Here is a 22,428-nt window from a genome sequence, read left to right as displayed (position 1 = left end):
TATGCAAGCACATAAAAGAAATATTTGATTGGGTACACAAACAGTGATTTGCAGGTAGTTTGGATGATAGGAAGAGAAATTTTGGTTTTGTGTTCCACCTTGGTCCAGGTGTGATTTCATGGGCGTCTAAGAAGCAGCCCATTGTGACACTTTCGTCATTAGAAGAAGAATATGTAGCAACAACATCAACAACATGTCAAGTAGTGTGGTTAACAAGAGTATTTGATGGACTCAAGTGGAAACAACAAGGATCAACAACAATATATTGTGAAAACACCTCGGCGATCTATCCAAGAATAGTGTGTTTCATCAGAAGAGTAAGCATAATTATACTAGATATCACTTTATTAGAGAGCTTCTGAGCAGTGGAGGAGTTCACTTGAAGCCTTGTAAATATAGTGATCAATTGGTTGATATATTTACTAAGTCATTAGCACAAGATATGTTTGAGTTTCATAGAAGAAACTTGGGTGTTGTAAGCCTAATTGAGACATAGACCAATAGGCATGTTTGAGTTGTCATGAGTCATGTTTTAGTTTAGCAGTTGTAATTAAGGGGAAGTGTTAAAGTAATATAATTACTCTTGCATGAGGAGTTGGCTAAACATAGAGAGACAGATAACTGAGTGATTGAGTGGTTGATTGTTTGAGCATTGAGTCAAGTCGAGTTAACTAATAGATGAATTTGAGTGTGTGATTGCATGTGGTTGCATGTCAAGATATTTTAGGCAAGTAGCTAGCTGGAAAAGGTTAAATACCCTTCACCGAGTTCATTGTAAGCATCATGTTTTGTGTGATCAATAGAAGAGCAGCAACTAGTGTTTTATGTGTGAATTCATGCTTTGTCTTCGCCACCTTTCCATCAAAACCTCCGACCTTGGAGTTTATGGCCTCTCAACTTTCTTGCTTTGGTGTATTGATTACAAGGCACCATGGCCTTTGGTTCTCCCACGCTATGTGCCTTCGACGAACATATTAGATTTTTCCTTTTAATGTGAAAGTCATCGACGTAGGTTCATATTGTTAAACACTTAATCCTCATGATTGAAACTTGGGTTAGTGTGTGTCATGATATTAGTTATTAGAGTCCAAAAAATCTTGGAAACTGAATCAAAGGTTTTCATATTGTATTAGTATGTACACATTGTACATCATTCTTTGTGTTTCCACCAAATTGTGTGTTTAACTGTGGTATTAGAGTGAAGGTTCATCCGCCCTGTTGATTAAATTGAGCCACAAGTCTTTTGGGCTTCCAGATTTGAGCCACTAGTTTTGTGGCTTTCCATAGCATATATGTTGGAGTGTTTTGCAAAACATTCATTTTTGAGGATCCGTTTTGTGCGAAGAATATTTTCTTCCATTTTGTGTTTGACGAGAAAGCATGTTCTTCATAATGCGTGAAGGAGAGGCAATGTTTGAAGTCATTGGGCGCATTTGAGAAGACATTTTTTATGTAGAGTGGAGCCATTCATGTTGCTTGGGACTAAGGCTTACTACACGAGTTGTTATCTCTATTTCTTGTTGACTCCAACGTTTGTTGAGGTATAAACTTCACAATTATTGACTCTTGATTGTTGATTTCATTGTTTATTATAAAGTATTTTAACCCTGCGAAAATTATAGAAGAAAGGTTGGTTCAATTGTTAGAGAAACTGAAATTGGGATTTGTTGTTCAGGAAAACCTTGGTTGTTGTTTACATGCCTATTACTCGTGAAATTTGTTGAGAAACATTCTTGTTTATAGGTATCCTGATCTTATTCCTTGTCCGTTATTTGGTTGGTAGTTTGTTATTCATACTAGTGAAACCTACATACACAAACATTATTAAATACTAAGAATTTATCACATAGATCTATGTTATTCTAAATTGAAGTGTGACAAGCATATTTATGATAATGTTCATATAACCTAGAGATTACAATGGGAGATTTTATATTCCATATGTCCAGTGCAGAAGCATCTAGTATGATAGTGATAAGTGCATTCAATGGAAAAGTCACACAAAATCTAAGAAAACAGTAGGAGAAACGTTACGGATAAAAACATGTGGTCACAGAGGTAGATGGAAAGAAAACCCCACTATCTCAAAAAAATTTATCTGACCCTCATTGAACTATTTTCATTTTCTTTGAGTTTACATATCTGCAAATGTTGGTTACGACATTTCTAATTAATCTCGTTAGAAGAAGTTAATATTTTCAAGATATATTTATTGATTTACAAAGTGATTGAAGTGATTTGGTTGGTCGTGGAGTCATTGTTGTTTTTTTATATATAATGTTCAAAATAAAGGGAAGCCATATCACAGGATCAAAATTTGCGCATTTACTAAATGTCATAGTTGCAGAACAACCAAAGTTTTGATATATCTTAATTGGAGAAGCACTTCAGAAACCTGCAAGAATTGAACATCCTCTTGCTCGGCCACAAGAAACAAACCCTCACAATGAATGAATATGCTAAATATCAGAGTGACAACTTGAGCATGATTATCCTTTGTTTACACATCATGATTTGTTGTTCGCGTGGGTAAAAAATCTTCATATTCGAACTCTAGCCTGGCATGAAACTAACCTATATTCAACTCTGGCCTGGAACTAACCTATATAAATAGTTTTGTGTTTACATAGATATACCAAAACATAGTTCTCCCAATCACTACATAATCTTATATGGTACATAAACCTACAGAATATAGTTTCTCGATAAATTACCACTTAATAACCATACAATATAATCATAGATAAACTTGTAGAATACAATTTCTCAATAAATTACCACTCAATAACCATACAATATAAACTGAGATAAAAATAATTACTTAAAATAATAGTTCCACTTATTTGTTTCCCAAATAAATAGAGTCTCCCACAAAATTATAAGGCATAGAATGCTCCTCCCAACCTACGAGAATCAATACATTATACTAAACTCCCCTTGAGCCAACTTCATATCCATAACAATTTCAAAACAAAGAACTCAATAGGTCTGATCCAAACTTATGTAGGAATGAAAAAAAATACATATATACATAACACAAAGATGTAGCAGTAATAAAACCTTGTTTCATTAATATCAAAGAACTAAAATATGCTTACATACAGAAATGGAAATAAACTAGCTCGGGCAATTGTATCTTATCTCTGAGAAGAGATGTGGCAGCTACATGCTTATGAATTGTGATACAATGAGGCTCCATGGCCTTTCTATTATTGAAAAACAAGGGCAAACCATAAACAACCAAAACCCTAACCCTAGGGGATTGAATTCCAAGAATTTGTGGGCCCTGTTGGGGTTAGTTAGGCAGCCAACTTCTTGGGGATGTAACTTGGTCATATTATCTCCATTTGCTGCATATGATAACTCATTGGAAAGATATCTTTGATACTACAATATTTGGTGTAGGTTGCACCTTTGGAAATCGACCTACTGCGAACCTTAAAAAAATTCGTTTAGGGGGTCAAAACTACTCTTGAAGTTCAGGACACGAAAAACTACTAAAAATAGTAAATGTTGCTATAAACAAGGAAACTTATGAAACTGACTGGAGTTATAGGTGGAATAGGTGGGTCACCGCCAATATCCACCTAGATCATTCCTCCCTCCTTAGGAAGCAATGGTCCCCATTTTGTTCAGAGCCTCCATGAGGTGAGGACATTTTTGTTGAACTTGGTCCCTAGTGAACCACTTTCCCTCATAAAGGAGTTGTCCTACTTTGAAAACTCGGTATAGCTAGATCCTCTGTTGGCAAGTGTTCTTGACATGCGTGTCCATGATTTGATCAATTGTGGTATGTTCCATGCGGTTAGGGTTTAACTCCATTGGTGTGAGTTATTCTGCAATGTCAAATGTGTCCATGCATGGTGGATAATATGGTCGAAGGCAGTCCACATTGAATACTAGGTGCAGGCCAAGGAATGGTGGAATGCTGAGCTCAAAGGCGTTCTCCCCTACATCCTTGGTGGTGGTGTATTAACCATAATAGAGAGGGCGAAGCTTGTGGTGGAGCCCATCAAGGCGATACTTTTACAAATTTAGCCAAATTTTGTCGCCCACCTGGAACTTGTGTGGAACCCGATGCTCAACACGTCGTTGTTTATACTTAGCATTGGCTCTGTCTAATATGTCATGAACTTGCTGGAGAACATGCTAAATGTGTTCAATGAAGCTATTAACCCTGTCAACTTTGGACTGGACATGAGTTGAATCTGCTTGTGTAGCTCCAAATGGTATGGCCACATCAATGGGACATAATGGTTGTGTTAAGAAATTTACTGCATAACATAAATAATTACGGAGAATTATTGAGAGGAATAAATATAAAAATAACCAGCAACAACCATAAACACATAAACACAAATGCTTATCCAGGAAAACCCCAAATCTGGGGAAAAACCCAACTATAATGAAATTTCATTATCCTTGGCCAAAACCCTGTCCAGCCTGACCAAGTGAGCCTTCACCGCTCACCTCTAGGTCTTGCATTACAATGAAGTCTTTCGAGCCTTTTATAAGCTCCATCACATATAATACCATGGGAAGAATACTATGGGTGCACAATACCATGTGCCCCAAAACCATCACTGTTTAACTTGGTCAACTTTGACTCTATCCTAGGTCAAGTTTACCTAACAATTCCTACCTTAAACTTGACTTGGGGTTCCTTAAATAACTCTAGCCAAACCTGCTAAGTGAGACGATCCTGCTCACTCTACCCTTACCCCCCTCAAAGTTTTTACCTAGGGTATTGTTAACCCGACATCCCCCTTATCACCTAGGTCTAACCCAGACTTTACCGGTGATCACCGAGGGGTACACATGCCTTAGCAGGTCTTACAGTAGTATGCCCATTTACATGCAATAATTTTGACTTCATTAATTTTTTTTTTTATTGTTGTTGCGATTCTAAACCATCCTCTCTCAATTTGATTTGCTCAAAAACTTCTATCAAACTTCTCCAACTGCAAGTCCGATGAGAACCTCATAGATTCCAGCACCGATGGCCTCACGTAGCAGAAAACGAACAATTTTTAAAGCCGCATGAACAATTTTCTTTTGCTGACCTTCTTTAAATAGCCTCATGGAATAATTTGTCAGCATGTTCCAAACCGATAAATATCGTAAATGTACTGCGATCCCTGGCAGTTACGGCACTATCTTCCGCACATTCTCCTCGAGGTTCTTCCGTGTACGATTGTTCCACCGTTATTTTCCAAACCCAGATCTGAAAAAAGTTTGCATTGATCTCATCAGGCACTATAAACCACTGGCATCAAAGAATCCCTTTGAAACCAAATCTGGCTTTGATACCAGTTGTTAAGAAATTTACTACATAATATAAATAATTACGGAGAATTACTGAGAGGAATAAATATAAAAATAACCAGCAACAACCATAAACACATAAACAAAAATGTTCATCCGGGAAAACCCCAAATCCGGGGAAAAACCCAACTATAATGAAATTTCATTATCCTTGGCTAAAACCCTGGCCAACTTGACCAAGTGAGCCTTCACTGCTGACCTCGAGGTCTTGCATTACAGTGAAGTCTTTCGAGCCTTTTATAAGCTCCATTACATATAATACCACGGCATAATACTATGGGTGCACAATACCATGTGCCCCAAAACCATCACTGCTTAACTTGGTCAACTTTGACTCTATCCTAAGTCAAGTTTACCTAACAGGTTGGAATCCCATTCCCACCTGAAAGGGGCTATGGCTACTTGAGCTATAGAGAGATTTGTTGTAGTTGTGCTAGACATAAGGGAGGATTTGATCCCATGTGCATGGATTCTTTGAGTTGCACATGTGTAGAATGTGCATGATATTCCTATTGACAACCTTTGTTTGGCCATCAGTTTGGGGGTGGAAGGTCGTGTACTTAGTTAGCTTGGTATCGAACATCACCCAGAGACTTGACCAAAATGTATTTAGGAACCCGTTGTCCTGATCTAAGATAATGGACTGTTCGATCCCAAAGTGTACCCACACTCATTCAATGAAGAGCTTATTAGTGGATTCTGTTGTGATACTCTTCTTGTGGGTTGCCAAAATGGCCATCCTAGAGAATCTATTGATGACAAAAAACTCAGTCATTTCCATTCTTAGTAGAACAAAGGTCCAACATGTGATCCATGGAGATGGATTCCCAAGGTCGACTAGGAGTAGGTAGAGGAGTATATAAGCCTTGCTTCTTGATGGTTGGTTTTGCAATGCTGCAGGCAGTGCAGGATCTGATGTACTTCCCAACATCATGTCGAAGGTTCAGCTAATAAAAATACTTTTGCATCATTTCCATTTTTTTCTCTACCCTGAAATGTCTAGCAACCCAATTCTAGTGCACTTCACAAATCATCTTGGTACACTTGCTTGAAGGAACACATAAGTGTTCCAGGTGGCATAACAGTGCATCCTGGAGGTGAAACTTCAGAAGTTTCTTTCCTTCCAGGAGTGTCTTATATGTGTTGTCGAATTTTAGATTTCTCTTGCAAAGATGTGGCCATTTTGTAGTCTTGTGCCCAGAAGAGTCAATCATAGTGGTCAACACCATGACCAATGGTTGGCTGAGTTAGTCTACAACATTGTTGTTGCTGCCCTTCCTATACTTAATGTTCAAATGGAACTATTACAAGTATGTGGACCAGATTTGATGGAAATCATTCTACCACTTCCCCTTTGTCTGTATGAACTACAGGGGACGGTGGTCTGTGTGGATGACTGTTTCCTTCCACATAATGTAATTCTTCCATTTTCGATAGGCCTGTACAATGTAATACATCTCTTTGTCATAGGTGGAATACTTTTAGACTGTATCTAAAAATTCCCTACTGTGATATGCCACTGGATGCCCCTGCTCAGTAAGAACTACAACAATAACATAGTAGGAGGCATCTGTCTCAATCTTAAATGGTTGTTGCATGTCTGGTAATGTGAGCACTGGTGCAGAGAAGATATGATGCTTCAAGTCAACAAACGCCTTCTGTTAGGATTCACACAAATAGAACTTTTCTTTCACTCCTCCCTTGGTGACTTGATTAAAAGTCCAAGTGATTTGAGAGAACCCCAACATGAATCTGTGGTAGAAGTTGGAAAGCCCCAAAAAGTTGCAGAGCTTTGTTAGAGTGGTTAGGACTAGCCAATCCTGAATGACTTGTATCTTGGCTAGGTCCACATGTAGAATTTTCACTGTAGATCTCCTGATATATGCAATGTCCTAAAGCATAATACTAGATCTACTTCTACCATAAACTTTACGGAATCTTAAACAGATATGAGCATCATCAAGCATGAATAGATATAACTGAGAATGAGAAGTAATCAACCATAACACATAAGATATATCACTAGGGAAAGCACTAGCCTAAAACACCAACCCTATATTATCATTCAAGTGGAAATCTTGTTCAAGTTACAAAAAGAATTAGCTCTCAAGCTATCCTGCTCTCTCTGTAATCAAACAATACAGCTCACAGATAGAATAGACATAGTATATGTCTTCCTCAAGCCCTCCAAGCCTCCTATTTCCTTGCACAGTTTTGATTGGGGTCCAATGATATCACATGTGTGAATTGGCCTCATCACACTCACTGTAACCTTAGGTCCAACTGCGCAATCCTCAAGGAATAATATTCCTTCTACATGCAAGGAATATTTACCAAGGAATATCCTAGCACCTGATAGTACATTGTCCCTCCATCTAATCTCAACTGGGTCTCTAACTGAACTAACATGCATGAGTTATCCATGAGTGAATCTTCAGTTATCTGAAATACAGTAGTTACATGCATGCAAGCATTAACTAACTGAACTCTCATTAATTTAACAAACTATTAAATTAATCTAACTGGACTTGACTCAGTTAACTGAGCCAACTAATTACAACTCAATATTACAACTCACTCTTATCTCTTTAACTGATGGATAAATCCCACAATCAAAGGAGAAACTGTTGCGTGTCCTCAAATAGACTTCAAGTTTGATTTTCCTTAACTAATTAACTAAAGATGAATTAATTAATTAATTTTCAAATTGCTATTGATATCAAATTCGAATTTTACTTCCTATGTTTAGTCCAAGGACTGACTAAAATAAGTAGGGATCCTGAAATGCTATTTTTAGAAAATCTATTTTTACCACTTTCACTTTTCACTCATTGTTGCTAAGATATCCAATGGCTCAACTACTATTTATAGTCAGGCTATTTATAGCAATGATATTTTTAGCATTTTCTATTTTTAGCATTTCTTGTTGCACATTTCAACACTCCCTCTCAACAAGAAAGGGATTATCAGTAACCCCGATCCTGTCTCTGTGAAACACGAACTTGCATTTTGACAATGCTTTAGTCAAAATATCTACATCCTGCTCCTCGGTCAAAACAAACTGCAACATCATGATCCTCTTGACCACACAGTCCCATAGATGAAGGTAACGAATATCTATATGCCTGGACCTATCATGAAACACTAGATTCTCAGAGAGTTTTATGCAACTCTGATTATCACAGTATATCACTGTAGGATCCATCATCTGACCAAACACTTCCACTAGAATCTTCCACATCCAAATGCCCTCGCATGCTGCTTGACTGGCAGCCATGTATTCAGCCTCTGTTGAGCTAAGTGCAACTGATCTTTATTTCCTACTATACCAAGAAAATACAGCTGAACCAAGGTTGAAGATTCCTCTAGAAGTGCTCTTCTGGTCTGATGGACTACCAGCCCAATCCGCATCTATGAATCCTTGCAGCTTCACTCCCTCTGTCCATTTGTACCATAATCTGTACTGTGTAGTGCCTCTGAGATATCTTAGCACATACTTCGCTGCCTTCCAAAACAACTTGGAATGTTGAACCATAGCTTGACTAAGTTGGTTCACCGCAAATCATAAGTTGGGTTGTGTGTTCACCAAATACATAAGTGAACCCACCAACTACCGACAAATAGTAATAGCTACTACCTCACCTGAAGTAGCATCCTCTTTCCTCCAGTTCCCAGCTAGAGGAGTCAGCATGGGCTCGCACTTCTCCATGTGAAAGCACCTGAGCATCTCATTGGCATACTTGCCTTGAGAGACAAATACTTCCCCATCTTTCTGCCACACTTCCATGCCTAGAAAGTAGTGTATGAGGCCCATGTCCCTCATCTCAAACTCTCTTGCAAGGTCCTCCTTGCAAGATTTGATCAGTTGATCATCACTTGTCAAATCATATCATCAACATAAAATACAATAATCAATGGCTTACCATCTACCATGATGTGGTAAAGGTTCGCATCCACTTCACTCTTAGTGAAGCCCAATCCAGTGAAATAGATGTCGATCCTGGTATACCAAGCACGAGGTGCTTGCTTCAGCCCATACAGTGCTCGCTTGAGTCGAAAAACATGCGACTCGCGATCAAAGGTCTCAAATCCTTCGGGCTGCTCAATGTATACCTCTTCCTCAATCTTCCCAGTGAGAAACACCGTCTTCACATCCATCTAATGGATCTTCCAACCCATCTTAGATGATAGATCTAGCATCAATATGATATATGAGTACCTTGCTACAGGAGCAAAGGTCTCATCGTAGTCGATCCCCTTAACCTGTGAGAAACCTTGGGCAACAAACCTTGCCTTGTGTTTCTCAACACTGCCATCAGATTCTTGCTTTACCTTGTAAAGCCATCGGGAACTAACCACTAACTTGTCCCCAGGTCTAGGGACAACATCCCACACACTGTTCTGTATGATAGAATCATACTCTTCTACCACTGCATCAACCCAGACTGGTTGCTACACTTCCTCCTGAAAAGAATAAGGCTCGGTCGCTACACACTCCCCAACCAGGGCCATGTAGCCAATGTATCTCTTCGGAGATCTCCTCTGTCTGCACTAAGGGATGGCTACCCCACATTCTCAATCGCATCTAACATCAATCTGTCAGCTTCCCGTGAGCGTTTCCGTCCATCCCTAGAAGACTCTCCAGAAGTGGTGGTCTCCACTACTGGATCCTATGCATGTGGCTGATCCACATCATTAGGAGGCTCCTCCTCCTTTGGAACTAAAAGTTCCTCATCACCATGCAACTTGAGCTCCCTCTCAAGTGACACTCGCATGGCTCTCTGCTCATCGAACTTCAGATCCCTACGCACTACGGTCCTTTGACTGGTAGGAAGAAACACATGATAGTTGTGGGGTGTATCTGTGTACTCCACAAGTATCCCCAACTCAGCTGTTAGGTCTAGCTTCTTCCGAGCATCTCTGGTCACATGACAGAAAACTGGTGATCCAAAGATGCGAAAGTGACTCACATCTAGTCACTTCCCTGAAAAAGCCTCCATAGGTGTCTTCATCCCCAAAATATGAGGAGGAATTCTGTTCTAAATGTACACTGTTGTATTGCATGCTTAATCCCATAGATGAAGTGGTAGGCCTTGGTCATGCAACATCGCTTGAGCTGCTCCAACAATAGATCTATTCTTCCTTTGGAAACCCCATTCTATTGTGGGTTATGAGGTGTCATCAGTTCCCGTTTAATTCCTTCTACAGCATAGAAGTCTTTAAACTACTGGGAAACATACTCTCCACCATTGTCACTACACAAGGCTTTTACTTTCTTTGCAGATTCTTTCTCTGCCAAGGCTTTAAACTCACAAAAGCTCAAGAAGGTCTGATCCTTCTTTTGCATAAAGTAGATCCAAAGACTATGAGAAAAATCATCAATTAAAATAACATAGTACCTTTGCTTAGCGGTGGAGGCTATAGAGAATGGTCCACATATATCTGAGTGAACTCACTCCACGATTTCTCCAGCTCTACTATCCCAATCCGAAAAGGAATATTTCACATACTTACCCAAGGTGCATCCTTTGCATGTATCTGTTTGCTCCAGTTTTCCCTTGGTTAAGCTGATAGAAATTTGATGCATGATCTTCAAGGCCCCGTGATGCAAGTGGCCCAGTATTCTATACCACATCTCGCCAATATCTTGGCTTTGCACCGCCTCTTCTTTGGAACTCAATGCAGCACAATCATCTATCTCTAGCTTGTGGAGATTCTTTACTAGAATCCCTATTCGCTTGGCTTGTCCGGTGCCGATATGCCTTAGAAAAACTTTTCCTTTACAAAAGACTACATCATAGCCTTTATCTTCTAGCATAGCAGCAGACACAAGATTATTTTTCAAACATGGTACATACTTAACAGCAGATAGGGTGAGAGGAGCACCATGATCCCTCTGAAACACAACTGTACCTTCACTTGAGACAGTACTTTCCATCATCACCCATCTCGATCCGCATGAGGAGATCCTTCTCCTCCAATGTACTGAAAAGATTATTTTCACCTGACATGTGGAAAGAGGCTCCACTGTCCAGGTACCAAACAAATCCCACCATGGATGAAACCATGCATGCGATAAGAGAGAAATCGAGCTCAAACTGTGAAGCTAGTCCATCACCATCAATCCCTTTGAGGAACCCTTCTTGGATTTCTTCTGTGGAAAATTCATAGCATAATGGCCCACTTCATGACAGTGAAAGCATCACACCTTCGACTTGTCAACCTTCTTCCCACCATGAGAAGATTTGGATTGGGACGCCTTCCCTTTTCCTTTCTTAGCTTTACTCGCTAAAGCTAGATTTTCTTCATCATCTTGTTTTGATGAAGATCCATCCTTGGTGCTACGCCTTATCTCTTCCTGCCTCAGATCCGACCAAATTCGTTCCCAATCTGACAATGTCTCTCTTCCATTAACTGAGTCCTGGTAGCTATGCCAGCTCTTAGGAAGACCAAGGAGCTCTAGACTCACCATGTCATCATCAACTGTCACGACTCCTACGCTTGCAATCTCATCCCTGTGGGTGGTGAGCTTGTTCACGAACGTAGAGATTGTGTTGCCCTTTTCACACTTGATCTTTCGAAGTTTATCTTTCAGCGCCAGGTTCCTCTGATCACTGTTATTCTGATAAAGATCTTTCAATGTTTTCCACATCGAAAATGGAGTCTTCTTCCCATGAAGGCTCGAGACAATGTGATCTCGAACTCCCTCCAGGAGGATTCTCCTTGCTCTAGCCACACACTTTTTCCATTCCACCAGTTGAGTAGCATCAGTCAGCTTTTGGAATTCTTGATCAATGAATTCCTTGAGACCGTTATCTTCTAATACTACCTCCATGCGATCCTTCTAAGCTATATACTTCGAACTACCATGAAGGGCATATTCAAGTCTTAAATCACTGAACGCCATCGGTGAAATAGATGTGATAAGAACTCAATTCAATATTCAGAAACCAAACTTCGTACTTCTACTACTTGTATATTGTTCTTCCTTGATCACCTTTGCTCTGATACCATGTAGAATTTTTCACTGTAGATCTCCCAATATATGCAATGTCCTAAAGCATAATACTAGATATAATTCTACCATAAACTGAGGAAGCTTAAACATATATGAGCATCATCAAGCATGAATAACTATAACTGAGAATGAGAAGTAATCAACAATAACACAGAAGATATATCGCTAGGAAAAGCACCAGCCTAAAACCCCAACCCTGTATTATCTTACAAGTGGAAATATTGTTCAAGTTACAAAAAGAATTAGCTCTCAAGATATCTTGCTCTCTCTGTAATCAAACAATACAGCTCACAAACTGAATAGACATAGTATATGTCTTCCTCAAGCCCTGCAAGCCTCCTATTTCCTTGTGCAATTTTGATTGGGGTCCAATGATATCACATGTGTGAATTGGCCTCATCACACTCACTGCAACCTTAGGTCCAACTGCGCAATACTCAAGGAATAATATTCCTTCTGCATGCAAGGAATATTCACCAAGGAATATCCTAGAAACTGATAGTACATTATCCCTCCATCTAATCTCAACTGGGTCTCTGACTGAACTGACATGCATTAGTTATCCATGAGTGAATCTTCAGTTATCTGAAATACAGTAGTTACATGCATGCAAGCATTAACTAACTGAACTCTCATTAATTTAACAAACTGTTAAATTAATCTAATTGGACTTGACTCAGTTAACTGAGCCAACTAATTACAACTCAATATTACAGGTCACTCTTATCTCTTTAACTAATGGATAAATCCCTCACTCAAAGGAGAAACTGTTGCATGTCCTCACATAGACTTCAAGTTTTACTTTCCTTAACTAACTAACTCAAGATGAATTAATTAATTAATTTTCAAACTGTGGTTGATATCAAATTCGAATTCTACTTCTTATGTTTAGTCCAGGGAGTGACTAAAATAAGAAGGGATCCCGAAATGCTATTTTTAGAAAAACTATTTTTAGCACTTTCAGTTTTCACCCATTGTTGCTAAGATCTCCGATGGCTGAACTACTATTTATAGCCAGGCTACTTATAGCAGTTTTATTTTTAGCATTTTCTATTTTTAGCATTTCTTGTTGCACATTTCAACACCACATGCACCCCCTTCCCACCAATGATGTATCCCAGATATTGAACTTGGGTCATACCAAAAGTTCATTTCTCCAAATTGGCGCAAAAATTTTGTTTGCGAAGGGATTGGAGGAATTGTCACTTATGGTGGAGGTGCTCTTCCCAAATTTGGCTAAATATTAGAATGTCATCCAAATACACCACCACGAATGAGTTGGTGAAGGGTCGCAAGATGTCGTTCATTATCCTGATGAAGGTTTCGAGGGTATTCGTCAACCTCAAAGGCATGACTAGCTATTTGAAAATTACCTCCTTGGATTTGAAGGTAGTATTCCACAGATCATAGGGTTCAATCGATACTTGGTGATAATAGGACTTCAAGTCAATATTGCTGAAATATTTGGGCCCCTTGAGCTGGTTCAGAAGGTCATCAATCCAAGGGATTGGATACCTATTCTGCAAAGTGTTCTTGTTCAGTGCCTGATAGTCAATACAAAGTCTTCATGTCCCATCCTTATTTTGTACCAACATGATCGGACTCCCAAAAGGTGATGAACTTGGCATGATGTGCCCTTTCTACAACAACTCCTAAATTTTCCTCTTGATTTCATCATTCTCTAGAACAGAGCACTGATAGATCGCTCCATTGTGCAGCGAAGGGTCAGATCAATGAAGTGCTTAACTTGACAGTGTAGAGGTACCCCTATGGGTGAGGTGAATATGTCCCTATACTCCTCCACAACCTTGTCCATGTGTTGCTACCATGCAAAGGGCCCCATCTGGAGGCCATGTCCGCAATCTTCTTCTTGCCACGAGGGCGAATCATGAGGAAAAAAAATTTCTTAGTCTTGGAAATGATCTTTCTTCATTCCTTTGCAGTGATCAAAGAAATGGCAATAGGTGGTGCTACCTCCAGTATCCTGTACAACGTATTTTCCAAAGTAATAATAACAGTGTGAGGCCTAGATTCATACAAAACATTATGCTTCCACGAGTATGGTTGGCCTAATAATACATCACAAACTTGAAGAGGAGAAACATCACATAGTACCTTGTTTGTGAAGGGCTTGACATTGTAGGGAAGGTGACATTGTTAGTTGAGTTGAAGATCTCGCCCTTGGTGAAGCCACTTGATGGTGTATGGTTGGTAGGCCCAACCACTTAACGACCTTTGCTAAAATGAGGTTCTTTTGGCTCTCGCTATCGAAAATAAATTGCAGTGGATAAGCCTTCACCCACATCTATGAGTGGAAGAGCTTTCCCCCTCCTCTTGATCTTCGGGCTCATCTTTCTATTGATGGTGTTGGACCTGCCAACATTCATGGGATCTCCCGGATAAGAAGTCCCAACTAGACCTTAAACCATTTGGAGTAGGAGTCCAAGTAGTGGGTGGTAGTGTAATGCCTTGACCACGATAGCATGCAGAGGTAAGTATGATAAATTTGCGTGAGAGCAAGTGTGTGAACCTGCAGAGAGTCAAGTGTGATGCACGAAGGTTCTAACACACGAAGGGGAAAAGGAATTGTGCCCCTTAGAAGAATATAATAGTATGCATATTGAAAGGAACACACGAGTGTAATGACATCGCCAGCTAAAATTTAGAATAGTCGATAGATTAAAGTGATGGGTTAATCCAACAACACACGTTAAACAAGATTCATACAATTACATACAAAGAGGTTCGTAAGAAAATGCATAAGTTAAGCAACATACATTCCTAAAGAAACCAAAATAGTCCAACTACAATAAAAACATATGCATGAAAGCATGCTGGCTCTGATATTATTATTATAAGTGAAAGTTCCATCCATACATACACCATTGATGACCACTACCCCTAATAGTGGAACATTACAGTCAAGAACACCTACCTGTTACAGGGAAAAGTGTCTATATAGTACTACTCTATCCCACTAAGGTGTGACAGCTGCCTTAGAAACAAACAGAGAAAAGCTACTTTTGTATTTCCTTTGTGAATTATAGATAGAGAGGAATAGAAAGAACCGACCTCTGTCTTGCGCTAATCCTTTGATTCGATCCCTCTCTTCTTTGATAGTCTCCAGCTACCTGCTCCCTAGCACGCTCAGCTTTACAAAGTACCTGCAAGATCACAGAAGCATAGCACTATACAAAGACATGGATCTATATTCATAAACAACTTAGGATCAGATTTAAATTGACCATACAAATGTGACAAGCATCAATGATACAGAAGCATGGAGGAAAACTCAAATAGCTTTTATTGATAAACAAGAAAAGATCCAGGAGGAGTTACAACTAGTGGTTCCGACCCAGCATCAACCTCCCAGCAAAGAAGCCCCTCTTCACCTCAAACAAAGCATAGATCACCCAACAATCTGATGTTTGTCTCTAGAAACCAACAACAATTCCTTACAATATGCAAAATTCCAGCCCCTGGATCTCTGGGATGAGGGATCCATATATAGATATTTGTAAGGAGGATGAGTCAGCTTGTGATTTGATTAGTGTCTTCTCTCTATCAGTTCTTGCTTCCACTTGGAGACTGAGGGCCTCTTACTCATTCTTGGTCGAATTCAGTGAGGCAAGTGTCACAGGAGAAGATTCTGGAAGCTTCCATTGCCTCTCCACCTCGCGGAATGACACTGCCATTTGTCATTTCTCGCCCATCGCACCCTACAGAAGGGAGTTTTGAAATGCAACGCACCCTCACAATGTATTTAGGTGCAATGCAACGCACTTAGCCAGTGGAGCAGCTGAAATGATCCTGTTTTGACCAATTCTGAGCAATTTCTGGTGGAGAACTTCTGGGAGAAGCTGTAATCTGTTGACCTTGTTCCTTTAGGGGTTAGAACAACACTTTTAGGGACTTAGGAGCCCTTGGTTTATGGACATGTCATGCTTGGAGTTGTAAGGCACAAAAATGTCTATAACAGTTGCCCCCTAAAGTATGAGGCCGTTAACCTTTTGGTGTCGGCTGAAATGCTTTATTATGAGGATCCGAAGTTCTTTCAATGCTGGGAGGAGACTTATAATAAGATACAATACAATACATTATCTTCATACTATTTTCATGATCTAGCTGAGGCGGGCATTCCCATGCTCAACTTTATAAATTCATTTTCATGTACATAGGACAGACAATCGTCTGAGTGTAGACTGATGATTCTGATAGAGCCATCATTCTTTTGGTAGGATGATTATCTGTGCTGCAATGTTGTACATTTAATGTCTTTATTTACCTGAATATATATCGCAGCCTGGATGGATGAAACTAGATCCGGGGTCTTCAATCTCGTCCGATCTTCACTCGAAGTACAAGTCGATCCATGTGAGAAATGTTTTGAAGTCAAACATGGGAAGACATCGCTTGATTACCAGTCAATGATGTAAACTGTTAACAAGCACGAGAGGAATCACCGATAATGATAATGATCCTCAAGGTACTGCAGTACAATTCACGTGGTGTGAATAAAGGACTTGGCGTCGAACACCACGCAAAATCTTTCGGTCGAAGGCCATTGATGTAAACCTGTTGCCGGAAGTGAGAAACTTGCCATTGAGGCATGCAAGCTTCAAAGTACTGAATGGGGTGTTCCTAGATCAACTTCTTGGATAATGAGCTGATGTCGACAAGAAGTGATCCGTCACAGGAGGGCCTTAATGAATCCCACATCAATGACACGGAACGGAGCAAATGATTTTGATGGAGGTGAAAACGATCTGATGATATAAGGTTCAGGGTGGCGGTCATGAAAGAATGGAGTATAATGTATGGTAGTGGGTGAGACACAGGTGACTTCTCTGGATGACTTCTCTTGAACATATCGGCGACACTGATGTGATGGATTGGTAGCATTAACCCCAAATGTGGATGGTATGGCATGACCATGGTGATGTGACCGGTGAATGAAACAACCCAACCCGACTCGGACATGGAGTGGAAGTGTCATGTTCAAGAGCGACTTGCTACCAACAAAGTTTCTTTGAGTTTTCTTCCCAATTTTTCCCCATTTATTGCTGACCAGTACCTATTTATTTTTTTCAAGCTTGAGGAGGATAACATATGCTTGTTCTATAATTTTCCCTTCGGACAAACCCATCGCTATGTTTTAACGAGCCTAGCAATAGTGAAACTCGTTCTCATCTAAAGACAAGTTTGTCGCTATTAATCTTTTTAACGAGTTTAACGACAAAGATAACTCGGTCCTTTTCAATTTTAGAGAGTCTGAAAAGGAACGTAAAGGTAACTCCAAAATTCCTTTTCCGTCATCTAATCCCTTAAGTCCGAAAAAGTATAAAACAATACAGAAGGGATGAATTTTCGATAGTTTTAACAAGCCGAACAAAGCAAGCGCTCGATCTTTTTGTGTAATAATCCCTCAGGTCCAAAAAGATTAAAATCTAGAGGAGGGATAGCACTTCCTGTCCCTTTAACGAGCTGGAGAGGCCAATGGCTCGGCAATATTTTCATCTTTTACGAGTCAGTTGAAAAGAGCTTAAAGGAGACTCGTCTTTTGAGGAACGAGTGATAAAACGGGTAGCAGTTGATTCCAGGTAAGGTTTGGAATTTTCCAATCACGGCAGTGTCACAAGGATGGCTAGTGAAATCACTCTTTGCAGCTGTTCCTCAAAATGGGTAAACAATCAAATGGAGGTGAATGATCAGCCAATGAAAAGTGGAGGTGACGGTGCAAACACGACCAAGGCTTTAACGGCTGAAGTACTACATTCACGATGGTTATTTACCGGGGAATAGTTCATTTTTTAACGAGCTTAAACGCGGGTGGAAACATTTGCTCATGTCTTATGTTTATTTTTTAACGAGCTTGAACTATGTGCTAAAACTACTCGATTAATCTAGTCTTGTGATAGGAATGTCTCATATAAAAACGACAACTTTTAGAGATTTTCCCCACATCCTTTCTTTATGCAAGTTAGGAAACGACCAATCCTACGAGTTTAAAGGGGTATAGGTCCTAAAAATTTAAAAAATAAATAGTCGCTCTTCGCTTGCATTCCAAAAGGTTTGCATGCCCCCAGGTATAAAAGAGAGTTTCAAGGTTACCCCTTCTTTAGTCCGTCAAAACATTTGTTTTACCGAGAGAGGCCTACCTCTTACAGGTTACCCAAAGATTGTTCTATTCACAGCGTAAACAAAACACTTCTTCGGCGATGTCTACCGAGATAAACAAAGGTGAGCGGCGGTGCTCGACAACTCACATAACTTTGACAAGAGAATCCTGTTCTAGAATAACCCCCTCTTCCAATCACGGACGGGGGTACAGACTAGTCATATTCTCTCGCGGAAACCTACCCTATACCCGAAGTTTTCCTGGCGAAGTAGACCAGGGTGCATGCCCCCTGGGTTTCAGTCATATCCCTCCGAATTACTCGCGCTCATCGGGAGGACGGACTGGAAATTGAGACATTTCTTGCGTGAAAAGACCATTCAGGGATGGTATATGACTATTTGCTCTGTATGATCCGGGGAATGAAAGTTGGTCCACGAGCTTGACCACTCTTCCTTCGTGCGGAAAACACATTACTCTAAAGAGTGAGGAGACAATTGCTCCCATGCAATAAATATAGTCTCGTCCAAGGAGTAGATTGTAGTCCAGGGGTCCTTGAACTACCATTACATTCATGTGAACGGTTTTCCCTCTCAATGTTACGGGCACATCGAGAAGGATCCCTAACGGTTGACTGGTTCCTTTATCAAAGCCTGTCAGATTTCTCATCTCAAGCAAAAGTGGTGGCGAACCAAGCGCTTTCCAAGCAGTTGAGGAAAGGATACTCACAGAAGCCCCCTCATCTATGATGGTACCAGCCATAACCATTCTATATAGCTGAGCAATAATTTGGAATGGGACACTAGCTGGTAAACGGGGTCTGCCTAGTTGATTCCAGTCGAAGGAGACAATTAGGTTGCTTGGAGGTGGGACCGAATAGACGGCCGGGTACGACTCTGACGAACTTCCTTCCTGCGGTAAAGGAACGTAAATTGCCCCCATGTTCGTTGGAGTCTGTGCTTATGAAAAGAATTTGGACGATTTCATCCTTGTTCTCTTCAGTGATTGTATCATCTGAAGATGGAACCTCTGAAGGCAAGACCGGGTCAACTGCCGCCTCGACCTTTTGACTTTCTTCTGGTATGGATTCAGATGGTTCATCTTCAATGACAGATGCTTTGGCTGACCACCTGAGCGGGTCAGCTGGATTTTCAACTAGTGACGGACTCGGCAAGAGTTTTTTATATCCAGGAGGAAGTCGTAACGGTGAAACCGGACGATCATCCAAAACTCTTTTAGCTTTGTCTAAGAAGGGACAACAGTGGACGGCATGATCGCCTTCACACAGTTTACAAGGAAATTTATATTTTCCTTTTTGTCCTGGGGCTTCACTTTCACTAGTTGATGGTGTGTTTTCAACATGATCATCAAAGGTTGACGACACCGAGTTGTGCAAACGAGGAGACCAGTCCCTTAAGATCCAAGGGATGTAGGGACAATCTCCGTGAAAGTGGTCTCCTTTGCAAATGACACATGGCGATTTAGGCCTGGTCGGTGCAGTGTGTGGATTTTCATTAGACGACACTCGTTTACCCCCATTCGCTTTTGGCTCCTTCTTCTTCTTCTCTTTCTTCTTCTTTTCCTTCTTCTCCTTAGGAACTTGACTTTTGGCTTTACCAACCCCATCAAGTGAAGAGGAAGGAGGAGAGGAAGAATTAGAGGAAGTAGAAGGTTGGTGGGTAACTCTGGACTTGTCTAATTGCTGATTCGATTGTTCAGGAATAGTGGTGTTCTGAACGACAGAGGTTGAGAAGAGCCATACAGGCAAACCAATTGTCAGTCTTGGAAGCGACAATGTGGCCATATGGGGTGCACCAACATCTCCCCAAGAGGAGAAGGGACTAGGATTTCCTCCAAGGGGAATTCCTTGGTTGGTGGAATCCATTTTCTCAACTCAAGATCAACGTAGGAAAGGGGTAATGAATATTCCGTTTAAAATAAATTTTTAGACGCTTTGACACAACTTGTTTTTTCAGTTTTTAAGAGTCGAGAAAAAACAAAAGATGACTCTAGTCGCCTTCGATTTTTAATGAGCCTGAAGTGACAAGTGCTCAGATGGACCTTTTCCGTTAAGGAGTCTCAAAAGGAACAAAAGGGACTATTCTAGAGATCTAGGTAGAGGGAGTACCAAACCAATCGCAAAACTGCAGAATACTTTTTACGGTACGGCAGTTAATCTTCCTGAATGTTGTGTTCAGTGCATTTCGATCGATAGGGCGGCAGACACGGCTTCCTAAGGATAAAGGATTTAAGCCTATAGGGTTCTCCCAAAATATACTCGATGGTATGTGGGAGCACAAGTCCGTACTGGAACTTATTGTCTCAAAGTGGAGGAATCACCCAACCATCAGTGAGGACAACAGTTACCAGGCTTTACGACGCCGGAATACGTCTCTAGCCTAGACCTCTAAATGTTGTGCGTTAAGTTCCAAAGCGTTGTTAGATTCATTGAATTTACTTTAAGTTGATCTTGTTTATGAATTTTTCCTTTTGGGTTCATCACGAGATGTAGATGTAATTCCTAAAATGCAATCTAAAGATGATAAACAAACTTTTATCTCTTTTGTGCAATGAAAATCCTAGCTACTAGGGGAAAAGAAAGACAGAATCTTTTCACAAAGAGCAAAGAGCACACTGTAAATGCACTTTCCTAAATCAAGCCAAACAGACTGTCTATATGCAAATGCACATGCATGTATTTGTTTTCGACTTTCTTAGTATTGATGCTAAAAATAAAGTTGATGTACAAATCTGAATTTCTTTTCAAGCGACAAATATAAACAAGCTCTTTTTTGAAATCAAAAATAGAGATGATTACGACACCTTACGATTTTGAAATGAACACTTGTTCTTGACACTAGAAAATCACAAATTCAGACCAAAGGCAATAGTAGTAGGATAATCGACCATCAGCAGCAATCAAACTTTCTCCTATGATCGAAATCGACACTTGTGACAGATTCAAATCAAAGGACGACAGTACGACTATTCTACTTTTACAATGGAAAACTGTAAACGACTCAACAAACACACAAAAACATCTACAGTTCTTTTGTGTAAAGGAGGTGGAATAACAGCAAGGAAAAGAGGTTTCAAACCGACATATACTGATCACAGGCAGCAAAATTCAGGGATAGAACTGGAAAGAATGAAGCACAAGAACCACAGCTGCACAGAGCTAGTCTGATCAGCGCACTTGTAACACAGAGAATCTGAAATGTAGCACAGGTTGCCCCTTCGGGAAGTGCGCTGAAATTCAGGATCTCTGAACAGTGCCTGCGCTGGGCCAGAAACGAGACTCTGTTCGGGTTATGGGTCACAGTTCACAGTTCAGTCCTTGGTTTTTGGCCGAGTAAAAAGCAATCAGTAATGCAACAATCAGGGGTTGATCTAAGGAGGATCTAAGAGCTATCACAAGGGCAATCAGATAGTTTATGAATCAGTTGTTTAAATCATAAACAAATCCAGTGAATGGATTGAAGCCGCAGTTATCTACTTTGCATTTGTAATGGCAAATGCAGTTCGAAAGCTACTTATAAGTTTATGAAACAAACAACAAAGAAAGATACATAAACAAACTAATTAGACATTCCCCAGTGGAGTCGCCATTTTGTTACAGGGAAAAGTGTCTATATAGAACTGCTCTATCCCACTAAGGTGTGACAGCTGCCTTAGAAACAAACAGAGAAAAGCTACTTTTGTATTTCCTTTATGAATTATAGATAGAGAGGAATAGAAAGAACCGACCTCTGTCTTGTGCTAATCCTTTGATCTGATCCCTCTCTTCTTTGATAGTCTCCAGCTACCTGCTCCCTAGCACGCTCAGCTTTACAAAGTACCTGCAAGATCACAGAAGCATAACACTATACAAAGACATGGATCTATATTCATAAACAACTTAGGATCAGATTGAAATTGACCATACAAATGTAACAGGCATCAATGATACAGAAGCATGGAGGAAAACTCA

The sequence above is a fragment of the Pinus tabuliformis genome, chromosome 2_2 (assembly GCF_031772625.1).
Source record: "Pinus tabuliformis cultivar Carrire ecotype Pingquan chromosome 2_2, CPIR1, whole genome shotgun sequence".
NCBI classification, from domain to species: Eukaryota; Viridiplantae; Streptophyta; class Pinopsida; order Pinales; family Pinaceae; genus Pinus; species Pinus tabuliformis.
Note: the sequence above shows the minus strand (reverse complement) of the source record.